The 14,526-nt window shown below is 34.3% G+C and overlaps 1 protein-coding gene and 1 long non-coding RNA gene across 2 annotated transcripts in view; one reads left to right on the top strand and one right to left on the bottom strand.

Moving 5' to 3' along the window:
- The window catches only part of LOC134842522 (SRSF protein kinase 3-like), a 261,300-nt gene that overhangs the window by 134,072 nt on the left and 112,702 nt on the right, over positions 1–14,526 (bottom strand). The gene's annotated exons all lie outside the window — the stretch shown is intronic.
- LOC134842525 (uncharacterized) lies at positions 7,529–13,774 on the top strand. The gene is made up of 3 exons (XR_010162507.1): positions 7,529–7,828; positions 8,390–8,535; positions 13,460–13,774. It is a non-coding gene; the product is annotated as an uncharacterized LOC134842525 (long non-coding RNA).

Genomic DNA, 14,526 nt, shown 5'->3' with positions numbered 1-14,526 from the left:
TCAAATGAACCGATGAAAGTCAATTATTTCAAATTAGCAGTATAATGATAAAAAGCTGGATTTCAGAAGTTTTCCAGTTCAATGTATCTCACAATTTTTTGAAATGCGTTTTTATACATAATTTGGCGTTATGCTTTCCAATTTATTAGATGCAAAATTGTGTCTTTTTGTATTTGGTGCTACTTTTGCTGCATCGAATTGGCTGTTTATTAGCATATATAGCTGCATTATTGGTGGCTAGTGTTTAGGGATTTTAATTATCCGTGGCTGAGTTGTTAGTGCGTGAGACTCAAATTTGCTAGATTGCCGATTCGAATCCGACACGTAGCCGAGTTTGTGCTGATTCGAGGCTTATTTCTACTTTTCATCATTTCACTTGGTAAAGCTGCTTTTTGGTCGTGTTCTCGCAAGTGTTTGCGAAGCGCAGCTTCCCCTCTGTTTTAAAGTTTTGGTTACAAACCTTAAGCTATATGTTTAACTGAAACGTGCTTGAAAAAAAATTAAAACGTTCAATTACTGATCACTATGCAGTGAGAATGTCGAGCATTAATAATAACAACAGCAATGAGTTAGCTACGAGAAATTAACGAGAAGCTGGCTGAAACTTGAAAAAACTCAAGCTAATAAAGAAATAATTTAAAGTTTTATAAATACATTGACCAACGAGTTTGATAATTTTGATAATGAGAGATTGAAGATTCATATTATTTGAAGATTCAAATTGATCTTGACCAAAACTGAAATCATTTTGTACCGAAAAAAAAATCAATCAGTCGAGTGGTCGAAAATTATGAGTCGATAATCAAGTTTAAAAAGCAGCAGCAAAGAAAAACATGTTGAAGCAAAATATTATACTCACTGCCAGCCCCGTGGATAAAACTAAATACAAAACATAGTTGCAATTATGTAATAATTTTGATTCAAACTAAATTGAAAAATTTCTATCAGAAAAAAAATCTAGAACAAACAGCTAAGGCTGATAGCTGACAGTTTTTAACTTGAGTGCAAGAAAAAATTTTGTTAATTTGGATTGATCCTGCACGAATTTTTGGAATTTACAGAGCATATAAATTTGTCAGATAAGAAACACCGAAAGTTTTGTAGCGTGTTTTTTAGACTGAGAAAGAATCAACCGAATATCTAGCCCAAATATATATAATTTATGATCAATTTTTCATTCAGGATTGTTTTGGCATACCGATCTACAAAAACAAAACCAAAATTTGATATTCTAGACCAACAATTGAATTGTTTTTTCCCAGTAGCGGTATCGGTCATATTTTTGCTTGTTTATGCGAAGTGCAACTTCGCCTCTTTGTAAAAATATTTTCCACTGTAGAACAGCAAATGTTTAAAGATCGCGAAAATGTTATTGACTTCTAGTTCCGATTTTTGAATCCGTGTTTCAGATTTCCCAGTGAAATAAAAATTTTACTTTTTGACCCAGTTTTCTCAAACTGGTTTTATTTTATCCTTTTTTTAAACATTTTTAAGTTTTTTTTTGTTCCTTTGAGTTTTTAAGTTTTCCTGGTAGCGGTTTTTCTGCATAGTAATTCATTTGCATCGAAGTCAGTGCGAAGCTCCCTTATCTCTGTCAATTAGCTTTTTGGACGTTTATGCTTCATATGTTTGGTTTTAAGGAAGAATTATCCAGCTAATTATCATTCTAAATAACTCAGATTTTTCACAAATTTTGTCATGAATCAGAAATTGTTCAAAGATATTACTACGTCATTGCTTACCATGCTTCGAAGATTGAATGATAGACAATTAAATTATCATTTAATTCAAGTACACGCATTTTAACAATTAGTGTTTGATCGATGCATTCGCCAAACTTTTCAGCAGTGATTGAGAAAAACTGGCTTGAAGTTTTTGAGTTTAACTCTCGAGTGAGTCAAACGAGCGAGTAGGTTTTATGAAAGAATTTTTTTTGTGTAAGAACTGAAAATTTTAATTTACTTTACGATTAATTACTTTGCTCAGTTAGCGTTTGACTTGGCACATATATAAGAAGTCTCTTTGTTGACATATTAATATGCTAATATGTTGCAACGTTTAAAGTGTTTACTACAGTTTAAAGTTTAACTAACAACGTGAAATTTTTCTATGCGACTTTGAATACGTGTTTGCATCCCTATGAGCAATTGAATACCTGTTTTCATGGTCATCTGTGTTTTTTTTTTCATATGTTTATTAGAGCGTAATTTCTTTGACGTAGCGAAAAAAGTGTTAAAAAATTACGATCTAATAAACGTATGAAAAACACAGATGACCATGAAAACGGGTATGCAATTGCTCGTAGGTATGCAAAGACGTACTTCAAATTCGCAAAGAAAAATTGTATGTCGTTAATTAAACTTTAAACTGTAGTAAACACTTTAAACAGTGAAAATAGAAAAAAAAACTTATTTAAAAAATTATATTTCAAACTTGAAATGGACGTTTGGTGGGGTGCTGTCAGGGGTTTTAAATCTGACCTCCGCTTTTGAGTGTTTGATTAGTTTTTGAGGTATAAGAAATTTTGTGATTTGAAAGAAGCTTCAAGAAAACTTAGATTAAATAACTTTCAATAAAATCGAGGTTATCAACTGTATGAGGGGTGCTGTTTGGGTACTCCCAGGAATGGTAAATCTGGCTCCTAAATGTAACTGTTCAAATGGTTCTAGTTTCCGAGATATTGCGTTTTTATGATTATTTGCTGTAAATTTTAACAAACTGTTAAACAAAGTTTCAACTAGTACTCTTCCATTTTTATGATTTTTTGCTGTAAATTTTAACAAAATGTTGAACAAGGTTTTAACTAGTAGTTTGATCAAGTAGTTTAAAACTTCATATACAAGTACCTTCAAAAGAAGCGTAATAAGCCCTCATAATACTAATCTCATCGAGTTTTACAGTTGTGTAGTACGTGATAGTTATTTATTACGTGTTTGATAGTTATGTACTTCTTTGAGGAGACCATTCATTTAACGCAGAAACAGGACTGGTCTCCTGCTTGAGCTTTTTTCTTACTTGACAAATTGTTTTCTCTCCCTAATGTAAGACGTTACACAAAGTGAACTGTATCTCGTATCTCATACAAGGAATTTTGCAAGCCAATTAGAGCAATTTGCTGAGTCATAGGCTATGAAAAATCCAAAAACGTTCAATTTGTTGACTTTTTCTCGTCGCTCATTACACCAGCTGAACGTAGTATCATACTACAACATCCACTTTTTCCAGCCTTAGTTGGAAATGAAATTGTTCATTTAAAGTTTTCATTTACGCTGTTGCTGTATAGCTTTTTGCTAGTTTTTAATAGCGTTTTGATAGCATTTTTCATTTTCGCTTAGTTAGTGGCAAAAATCTGTATGATAATAACGAGTCTTATGAAAATGTATGGGGATTGGTTTTCTAAAATCAGAAACATAAGTCTTTCGCGATAATTAGTTCACCGATTTTAAGAAATGGCTGGACCGGCTACGTCACTGGTCGCTGTATGTATGCATATGACTTATGCTAGTTTCTTTTTTCTTTGCTCCACGTTCTACGGTGTTCGAAACTTTCAGTTTGGGGAACTTTTGATTTTTTGTTTTTTTTTTCCTGAAAAATTGCCCTGTCAAATGTGAAAACTAAGGTGCAATTGATAGAGCAGCTCATGGGGATCTCCCGAGCGTTAAATGCGTCGCCCTATTTTTGATAGACAAAAGTGATGGCGTGTAAATTTTTTGGATTTTTTTTTCTCAAAAACTACTATAAAGTCTGAGCTTAAGGTTTCAATCAATAGAACAGATATTAGAAATTTTCCTTGTTTAAACGGTTTTACCCTTTTTTGTAAAAAGATGTAATGGTTTTAAAAAAGCTATTTCTTCAAATTTTGACAGTTATCGAAACTTTTTCTCCTTTCTCGAAAAATCTGCAATTAAGAGTTCAGCTGAAAGAATTGTACGTGAAGATCATTCCTGCACAAATGGTTTTAAGCTTTTCAGTGTAGAAAGGCCAGTATGGCTTTAGAAAAAGTTCAATTTTTGATTTTTTTTTTACCGTTTTTTAAGAATTTTTTCACTTTTCTCGAGATCTACTTTTCCAAATCTAAACAGGTTGTGAGTTTTTACCTGCATAAGCAGATCCTCCTTAATAGTGGAAGAGAAGTCCGTATAAAATAAGCAAAAGTCCATCCTTTGATCATTTTGAAAAAAAAACCTTGCTAAATTTGATGGACCTTAATGCTTCAATCGAGAGAACAGATTTTGTGGATCTGCCCTATATAACGTACAATCACCATTTTTAGCTGAGAAAGCGTTATGAATTTACGAAAAGTCAAAACTTAGGATTTTTGACCGTTTTCTGGAAACTTTTTCCTTTTTCTGGAAAATTACTTAGCTAAATCTGAGATAACAATTCATTGTAGAGAACGGTAGTTGGGATTTCCCTTAATATCTAAGTCTGAGCTTTGAATCCGGCTTATAGAAGGTTTTTTGTTTCAGACTTCTTGTTGCTTTTTCTCTTTTTTTCTTTTTAGTCATTTTTGCCATTTTCTGCTTGTGTACGCGAAGCGCAGCTTCGCTTGTGAGTCTAACTCGTTCCCTCGAAGGTTCTATAATGACTTCACCAATCGCCTTCTTGGTCTGATATTCAAACGGCCTGACTGTAATTTTTGTATTTCTTGTTACGAAGTTCAACAAACTCGTTTTTAAACAGTTTCTGGAAAAGATACATGGAGTCAAAATAGTTTTGATTCTTGTTAAATCACATGTTGCATTGAAGTCCCTGCTAATTTTGGATCAGTTGACCAATGGAAACAATTTAATCACCATTTGATGACTAAGATATTGTTTTTGTCCAGATATTTCATAATTTTTTTTTAGGTGTCCGCTGAGAATAGGCATTTTCGACTATACAGAGGAAAACAAATATCAATGTTTTCTTTCTACTTCATCCCTCGTGATTTGTAGAGAACAAAAGCTTATATAGTTTTCAGTTTCTCGGTTTTTAGTTTTGCGTTTAATGTTTGAATTTCATTGTATGTCTTATCAATCATTTGTTGCTCTGCTGCCTCTGTTGTTCTGAATTGTAACGCCTCTTCATCACGTTGTTTCCCTGAACTAAATAAGTATACAGTGAATAAGTGAGCAACGTTTTCTTTCTACTTTTTATCTGCTCCGTTCTCTACTTTTTATGATTCTTTCTTCCGGGAAACTTTCGCGCGGGGAGATTCACAGTTGTACTACGCGAGCCAAGTTTGGGTTAGTAGCTTCAACTTTTCGGCAACTAGTATAAAACTTGCTATTTATTGCTAGTATGGAATAGAAATTTAGAAACACTTGATAGGAAGCTCCGATCGGTTCAAAGTTAATTGATGGAATCCGCGACGATTAAAAAATATTTTTTGATGTGCGCAGGTTTGAGCGAAATTCCATGTCCGTTATGTAATTTGTTAAATTGCAGATGGTTGGCAGATTCTTTCGGTTTCTCACATAAGCTCTCGACAGTAAGGGAAGTCGTGCTCGCTGCAATTGATTTTATGTTTGATGGTCTCATGTAACAACTTAGGCACACGTCGGGCTCATCGTGGTTCAGTCTATGATGGTAACTATTTAAATAGGTCGAGTACCCGGATAAAGTTGTGAGAGTGTACATCTGAGTTTCTAGTCAAGTTTATTTTGTTTGCTGATAATAGTTCTGCCCACTAGATTTTTCGTCAAGAAACTTCTGTTCGTCTGGTGTGTGAAGTTGTATTACTCTGACATGGTCATGCTTAGAGATGCTCTCCTGGCTTTTGATAAGTGGCTGTTTAATGTCGGGTTTAAATTTATGCTCTAAGGTGGGTCCTTTGATGTTAACAGTATGATTGGCGGCTCAGTATGATGGTTGACCCAGCGAAAATAGAGGCTAGTGCGAGAAAAGACTTGTTGAACTCAAAGTGGTTTGAAGTTTAATAAGTTTTGCAGACGATCAAAGATTAACTCAATCAAGAAACGTATACCCAAACTAGGGCGGAAATTTATGGATCATTACATCAATTTATTAAAATTCAATTTTAAAACACAATTTGAAAATCAAATATAATTTTTTCTCCGTGATAGATTCATCGCATTTATTTTTTGCCCTGCTGCTGTTTTCACGATAGTCCATTGGTGTGCTAGTATCCATTTTAAGAGATTTTTTTCAACCAAAAATTTAATTTATATTTTTTGGCGTATATTCTATTTTTTACACTGATCAGCATGAAGATATGAACTACCAACACCAATTTCGTTTGATTGATATATAAAGCGTGTGTTTTTAAGGGTAATGAACGTAGTGCAAATTCTTATATAGGTCTTTGTGATGTTTTGTTTGTTTTTTGTTCACGCTCAGTTTTGATTTTTCGCGGTTTGACGTGTGATTTTTCAGTTTCACACGTCATTTCTCTTCAATTTCAGTTCATTTCTTTTGTTAAAAGGGAAGCAAACTCCACTATCGAACATCAAAAGTCCAAAGGTCACGAAAAACGTGATCGACTTCTGATTTCGAAAATGGAATTTAATTATTAGATTTTCCAGGGAAATATAAATTTTACCTTTTGATCCAGTTTTCTCAAATTGGGTTAATTTTTACAAAAAGTGTCCATTATACATTGTTCGACAAATTCAAAGAGCTGAAAGCCATCTTTTTTTGAAAATCAGAAGTTGAAGGTTTTTAAAAATTAAGACATTTTTTTCCAGTTTTCTTGCGTTCCTTAATCGTTTCCAATTCTCTGTTGTCTATGTTCTACCCTTGCACTTTTACGCCTTTCTCCCTCGTACCCTAGGTAAGTAAACAATAAACTTACAGCTTAACCATAAATATTAAGAGGTTGTTAATTGAGACACAGTGTGTTAAATGAGACCATGCTCCCATATCACGACAGCAGGCTCTGGTGTGATATGCCACCCCAGCAGAGGATCTGAGAGTTTCTCAAATTAAATAAAATAAAATAAATAAACTTTTTTAAGTAGGCCAAATTGATTTTCCAAACGCTGTAAAACACCTTATTTTTTGCCAAAATTTTTCTGCGCTGCTATATTTTTTTTTTAAAAGCAGGCCGTTTTTGGTCTCTTTTGGAATGTTTTGATCAAAAAAGTACATTTTTTCGGCACGCAATCGACTTTCAAAGTCAATCAAAATAGGTGCTTTAATATGTGTTTGTAGTTGGTTGGCCGATAATCGGTGTCCAAAATAGAATCAAAGGGGACGAAGAAGTGATCGAATTCTTGTTGTCGGGGGGATCGAATACAAGAAAAATATTTTCCCCAACAGCTATAATACACTGTTTTTTTTATTCCTGCTGCAATGACTATTGTTTTTCTGAAAGAAAGGTTATTTTGGTAGGGACCATTAGATGATACCTATTCGCTTTTTTTTCACCCGAGGCTACGTACGGTTGCCATGGGCATTTCTCCTCAACATTTTGTTAGATTTCATTGCATATTCGGTCATTGGCTGCAACCGCATTTAAATATGCAGAATGACAGTTATTTTGTTCTATATGCAGAATGGCAATATTGAGGTTGTTTTCTAGATTTGATTGTTCTATTGTTAATAACAGCTAATACAAGTATGATAAGAGTGATTTAATGTCCAGTATCTTTGTGTGAATCAGTTTGGATCTGAACGAGATGTTCGGCTGCATTGTTGCTGGAAAACCTGTGCTGAGTGACCCTATTCCGGTATCAGAGACGCAAGGTCTTATCACCATTCCATATCCCCCCAACGAGGTGCGTCACGTGGTCCTGTTCCTGACGAGTCCCTTGCCCAATCCAGGAGTGGAGCTAGGAGCAGCTGTCCATTTGGGATACTCGGCCGAGGGAAGCACTGAAATGCAGTGGGTTTACTTAGGTGTTTATTTTTTTTGATAATTTATTTTATTTTCTTCAAACGTACCTTGGCAGCCGAAAAGGTTCACTTCAATTGGCTAGAATAAGTAGGATAGCGCAAACAATGAGATAAAGGTTCGTATATTCAGAGTCGAACGTAGTTCAGACTCTTATGTAGGTCGCGATTTTTTTAAGTTTTTTTGGAGGATTTTTGAACTCACCTCAACCACAGAATGGAGTGGGCTTGTTCGGGCAATCTTTATTTTTGTTCAGGCTCAAATTTACTTTTTCGCGCTTTGACTTCAGTTCTTTTTAAATTCAGTTCATTTCCTAAAATTTTACCTATTGATCCAGTTTTCTCAAATTGGGTCGGTTTTATCAAAAAAGTGTCAATCATAAATTGTTCTAGAAGAGCTTTAGAGATTTAAGGACATCTATCTTTGTTCATTTCACTTTGAAGCTGAAAATTTTTCAAAAAACAATTCAGTTCTTTTTTTTTCTGTTAACTTGCGTTCGTCAACTCTGTTCCAACTTTCTGTTGGCTTTGTTTACTGATAGAGCATTTGTAGGCCACGTGGACAACAATAAGCCGAGTGCCATTTTCAAAGTGGTGTTGCCTACTGCCGCTGAGAACTCGCATCAACCACAGAATGGAGTGGGCTTGTTCGGGCAATTCAGCAGTCAACGACAACCCACTCATACAGCCCACCTGCAGGTTTACAAAGATTTTCTACGAATGTCGCCTCAAATAAGTGGATGACATAATTTGGAAAGTTAAACGAGGAAAATATTTCGATTTTTTATTTTTCTCAAGTATAGGTTTGTTTTTCGTCAAACTTGTTCACCTTCATTTTCTTGCTCTGACCCTTCCACCTTTTAAGCTCACGTTTCAGTTCATTTTCCGAGCTCTGGCTCCAATTGACGCCATCTTGAATCTTAGGAGTCATGGTTTTTGGCATCTAAATTTTTCTCAAGCAGTGTTACTGTATCTAGAGCTGAAATTGCTGATTTTTTTGTCGGCAGTTTGGATTTCATTCAAGCTTTACTTGACATGATTTATTTCAACGAACTTTGAAATTTTTCTAAAACAGTTTGTGAAACTTAAATATGATTTTGTAGGTTCTTGCTTTTGGTACACACCAAAATAATCTTAAAACTGGAAAGTTCTTTCAAATACATGTTTTCTTTCGAATTTTTCTCGCTGAAAGAATTCTGGTTAATTTTTTCTTCTTCATTTTTACTTTGAGTATCCAACAACTTAACGTTCTGATTCAAGTTAGTTTTGAATCATATATTATCGGTTGATGCCACAGTGAAGCTTTTCAACTGACTGAACTTTTTCCAAAAATCGAAGTTTCTCGGAGAAATGTTTTGTTTTTCAATTTTGACGACAGTTTTTTTTGGGGATACATGGGATTGACGAACGTGATTTTTCTCACTTTAAATTTTTGTGCCAGCCTTAACTTAGCGATTAGAAAGTGTTATCGAGTCGTAACCAACTTGTTTTCTGGTTAACTTGTTAAACAGAATCAGTGAATCTTTTGCAACCTTGGTTTATTTTAAATTCATGAAAAATATATGTTTGGACACTGGAAAACATTATGACGCCGACGCTTGGGAAACATACCCCTGGTCCAGGCCGAGCTGGACCTGTACTGTTTGCGCACTGGAAATTTTCAGCTTTAATAACCGTTGTTTTTTCCGGACTTGCTTGTTTCTGAGATGTTTATTCGTCTTGTTCCCACAGCTTCAACTTTTGATGAAAGTTCAGCTTACGCCGTTAGAGTATTATATTGAACATTTCAAATGGTGCAAAAAATTCAAAATTATAGTAGTTCAAAATTGTTTCCCGGCTCAACGGCCGTTTACTTAAGTTCTGTTTGCCTAGTTACATTTTTGATAAATTTATATTCTTTATTCTTATATAGCTGGCATTGGCGTTTCTTGCTAGGTTTTCAAATTGAATTTCAAGACAAACGTATGCGAGTTTCGGTTGACGCTGTTTTCATGCATTCTTAACATTTTGTTTTTCGGCTCCAAAATGGCTTTCGTCTGTTTCTTCCGGCTAGTTAGCGTCGTCTGTTAGAGTTGCAACCCAAGAAGGGTTCTAGATTTACTGTCCCTTATAATGTGATTGAATGACTGGTCTGTTAGATATAGCAGATTTTTTATTTAGTATATAAAAATCTAGCTACTCAGTTTGCACGTTTCGTCTTTACTTCGGAAGACAAAGGTCCTGGCTCGATAGCGGCCACAGACAAAAATTTTTGTTGAAAAATTTGGCTGGTTTTTTTGCAGACTTTGTTAATTTCTTCTGATATGATAAATTAAGTATTTACACTAGCAAACTATAGTAAGCGTTAGTGTTATACTACGACTATTATTATTTTTCTAACGTAGGTCGCAAATATTTGTGCCACTTTTGGGGCACCTTTACGGCTTTTTGATATCATGTACTTTTACATTCGAATAGTTATAAGTTATCACAATTGATACATTTTAAATTCATCAAATGAACCGAAAAAAGCTTTTTTTCAAACAACATAACAATCATAAAAACTCGATTTCAGGAAAGTTTCTCACTCAATATATCTCGCAATTTTTAAAATGCAATATTTTTACATAATGTGGCTTTAGCTTTACAAATTATTTTGCAAAATTAGTGTGGATGCCTTTAGTTTGTTATATTCCAAAAAACTACTTGCAAAATTGTTTCCTTTTGTATTTGGTGTCACTTTTACTGCATTGCATTGGCAATTTGTTAGCATTTGTAGCTGCTTTATTTGTTACTAGTGTTTGCCAGTTGTTAAGCGTTCGTGGCCGAGAGGACTGAAAAAAGTTGTTGTATGCGTGTCTGTGTGTACTGAGGGGAAATAAGACAAGGGAAGAAGGAAATTTTCAATCAAGTGCAGAATTTATAGATTTCTGTTTTTTTTTGCAAACTAGAGTTTTTGTGCCTTTTCGGATTCATCTGTTTTTGACGGCTTATTTTCCCTAGCCCGAATTTTTCGAAGGTTCAGCTTTCTTCCAATTTGTTTTATGACCTATCGATTTAAGTCGAAACCTAATTTTTGCAAGCTAAAAACTTTCGGCCAATTTAGATTGTCTGTCTGCTTTTTTTGTCGGCTTATTTCAGCTTCTTACTAGCATTCCGAAACTCGCTGTTAAGTTTTGAATGGTGCAGGTAATTTTGTTCCGGATATTTTGGGCTTTTATTGCAATGTTTTTTGACAAAAACACTTTTTGAATCGCTAGTAGTGCAAAGCTCAGCTTCGCCTGTGTATATATTCAAAAATCAAATGTTAACTGATCAAAGAGCTTGACAGTTCAAAGATATTTAATAACAGATAGTTTTTTTTAATTTCGAAAGTTGAAGGGTTTTCAAACAAAACATTAGTCGTTTTTTTTGTTCATTGAAACGTAGACTGTCTCTTGGCCATGTTTTTACTGTAATTGAAAGTTTTTCTATTCCATTTGATATTTTCTTTTTTTTTCTAAAATGTTTCTTTGACTGGAATGGCTTAGGTTTATGTTATATTGCTTAAGTCATTACCCTTGCGATAAGGCAGGGTTTTGTAATCGGGTTCTAGACTTTTTTCTCGTACATATTTAAATGCCGGTTCTATTCGATTTTTATTGGCTGCAAATTTACCAACTGCGATTTCAGTATTTACCAACTGCGTTTTTTGTTTTTTTTTTCTCCTTATTTGGATTAAACGGTTTCGGCATATGTTTTGTCGACTTAGAGGCCGCTTTGAGAGGTTTAAGGAGCAAATAGTTTTTATCTGAGTGATTTCAGGGGGACTATTTTTTTGAATTTTAAATTTTTTCAAAAAAAAAATATTTTGTTTCGGCGCAACGTGTCTGGTCAAGATTTTTCCGCTTAGTTATCGCTTTTTAAGTTTTGTTTGGATGCTTAATCAGCATTCAAATTTTTTACTCTGGGATATTTTTAGGACAAATTTTTTTTCAAGTCAAATTCAGGAAAATTTTTGGTAGATCAATTTGTTTGATATTTTTTCTACAGCTTTTTATCGCTATTTTTGTCGCTTAGTTTGCCCTGCTGTCGGTAAGTTTGTCCTGCTCCACCTCTCTTTCTAAAATTTCTAAAGATGCTGTTATTTTAGTACCATGATTTTGGATGTTTATGCTTACAAATTGAAGTTATGCCTGTTGTGATTCAGATCCCGGCCAAATATTTTGGAAAACTTGTTTGGTGTAACGCAGAACTAGTATGGAGTTCTTAAAATTGCTTCATTTTCCTGTTTACGTTTGCGAATTGCGAGAGCAAGTGCCGTGTAATCGGGAACCATACTTTTTTCACGTGGTTTAATCAATTCTTACTATAGTTAACTGTAATCCTATTTTTTGTCAATTTTTAACTCGGTTTTTGAAGAATCTTTTTTGAGTTTTCTTATCAAGATATTTTTTTTCGATTTAAATGGTTTCGGCTGATGTTTTATTTGCTGATTCAACTTATTTTTGTGTCATAGGAACAGCCAAAATGAGTGTTTTTTTCTTAATTCAGAGCAGTTGTGGTGTAAAAGTTTAAGATTTTAAGTGCTCAAAATGTATCTGAGAACAAATTTTTATGGCATTTCTTTGCTTTCGCCCCATGGCGTCTACCCAAGTATTATCGGATTAGTAACAGCTCGTTAACTGGTACTAAAAGTTGATTTATTGCTGGTAGTTGTGGTTTTTGATTGTTGTTCTGAATATGATTTTTTGCATTTTCAAAAAAAAATTGTTCTCAGAACTGCCTCATTTTTCTGAGTCAAAGTCAACCGTCAAACTTATTTCCGTCTTAATTTCTATTCGCTTAGTCTCTGTGTTTCGTTTATATAGGAATTCGTTTTTGTTCAACTAAGTGGAACAGTTTTCATCCCACTTTCGAAGAGAGTAACAGAATATTTGTGCTCGGCAGTTTTTGTGATCGTTTTTTTTTTCATACCTATTTCAGTGATCGAATTATGAGTTTCCAACCAAATTTTTTTGCAATCCCAACAAAAATATCACGCTTTGAGTTGAAATGTAGAAAATAAATGAACCTGTGATGGTGTCTGGTCTTGGAATGTCAAGAAGGTGATATAGAACTGTTGCGAAGACATAAAACTCAAACTGTGTAGGGCGGCGTTTTTTCAAAGTTATCTTATTCATTTTTTTTGTTTGCAAAGTTAAGTTTGACTGTTTTTATCATTTAGTATTTGATTATAAAAAGAAAGAATTTATGACTCTGTGGGCAGGAAAGCTAGCAAAATTTCGAAATTTTTAGTTTTTATCAATTTTGTTTTTTGTATTACGACGCTCAAATTGTCTATTTTTTAATGTGGCTGTCACGAATTGCTTGCTTCGAAGTTGTCCTTTTCAAATATCCAAATGAAGTTCAAAGGCGGTCAGGAAGTTCCCATACGAGCAGTCTTGTTTTCAGTTTTTTTTTTCACTAAAAATAAAGAAAAGAAAACTTTTTAAATGTATTGTAAATAACATAGATGAATTTAATAACATAGATGAATTGAATAACATGGATGAATTGATTAACATAGATGAATTGAATAACATAGATGAATTGAATAACATAGATGAATTGAATAACATAGATGAATTGAATAACATAGATGAATTGATGGTTGTTCGTGCAGATTGGTGTTTCGGTGGAGCCTCTGTCGGAGATCTCCCAGAAGACAGCATCTGACACGTACTCCATCTCCACCCTAGACTCTTTCTCGCAGTTCTGTCGTGCGACCCTGGACAATCTTCAAAATTATGTCATGTCATTTGCAGTGACGCAATCGCAGATGACACCAGACAACAATGCAGCCTTTATACCAATGTCGTCATTCGCTAACTGGGTCTCTAATTTCGAGAGGAAGCTTCAGCACAATCCAAACTTCTGGAAAAAATAAAAACATAAAAATCCCAATAGCTATTCTTTGATTTGCCGTGCTTTTTTTCTATCTGTTCATAATTGTTAATTTAAGAAAACTTGATTTTCGCTGCCATTAATTATAGGACTCGTGAAGCTCTGACACTTAATGAAGTTTCAATAAAGCAAAGCCTTTCTGGGCATTTGCGTCCGGTCACCTAATCAGAGAGACAACATTTTTACTCGCGCGCGAATCTCGCTAATAAAATATCTCGACGATTCGGAAAATCAAATAGGCTGACCATTAGGGGTGAATCTTTTGAATCTGAAGTTCAAAACAGTAGCAGGAATTAAGTACAGAATGGTCCGACAACTGCTTTTTAAAGAAAAATAAATAAATGTATCAGAGAGAGGCGAAGCTCACACTTTAAACAGGCGAAGCTCACTCTTAAAACACCAACACTAAACGGAAAAAAATGCTTTAAGAAATACAAAAACAAGTCTGGGTCCAAAGTAAGCTTGGAAAACCGAAAAAAGGTACCTTTTAATATGAGTCCCTCGTGATGGTTGATCGCCTCCTTATTTGCGCTATATGGTTGTTATGCAGCTAGACCAAATTTCATCAAAGAAAGAGACGAGAGGCTCGTCATGTTGAGGTCCGTAGAGCGGATCCCCTATTCGGTAAATGCTCTCAATTTTCAAAAACTTATTTTGTTCCCAGAATACCTTCCATTTTTTAAGAGTAATGAACGTAGTGAAGACTCCTATAGGTATTGCTGATTTTTTGTTAGTTTTTTTTTCAGGAAAAAGTCTTAAAATTTTGATGCACTTAGGTAAAATGCA

The sequence above is a fragment of the Symsagittifera roscoffensis genome, chromosome 3 (assembly GCF_963678635.1).
Source record: "Symsagittifera roscoffensis chromosome 3, txSymRosc1.1, whole genome shotgun sequence".
Lineage (NCBI taxonomy): Eukaryota > Metazoa > Xenacoelomorpha > Acoela > Convolutidae > Symsagittifera > Symsagittifera roscoffensis.
Note: the sequence above shows the minus strand (reverse complement) of the source record. Positions and strands in the feature narration are given on the sequence as shown.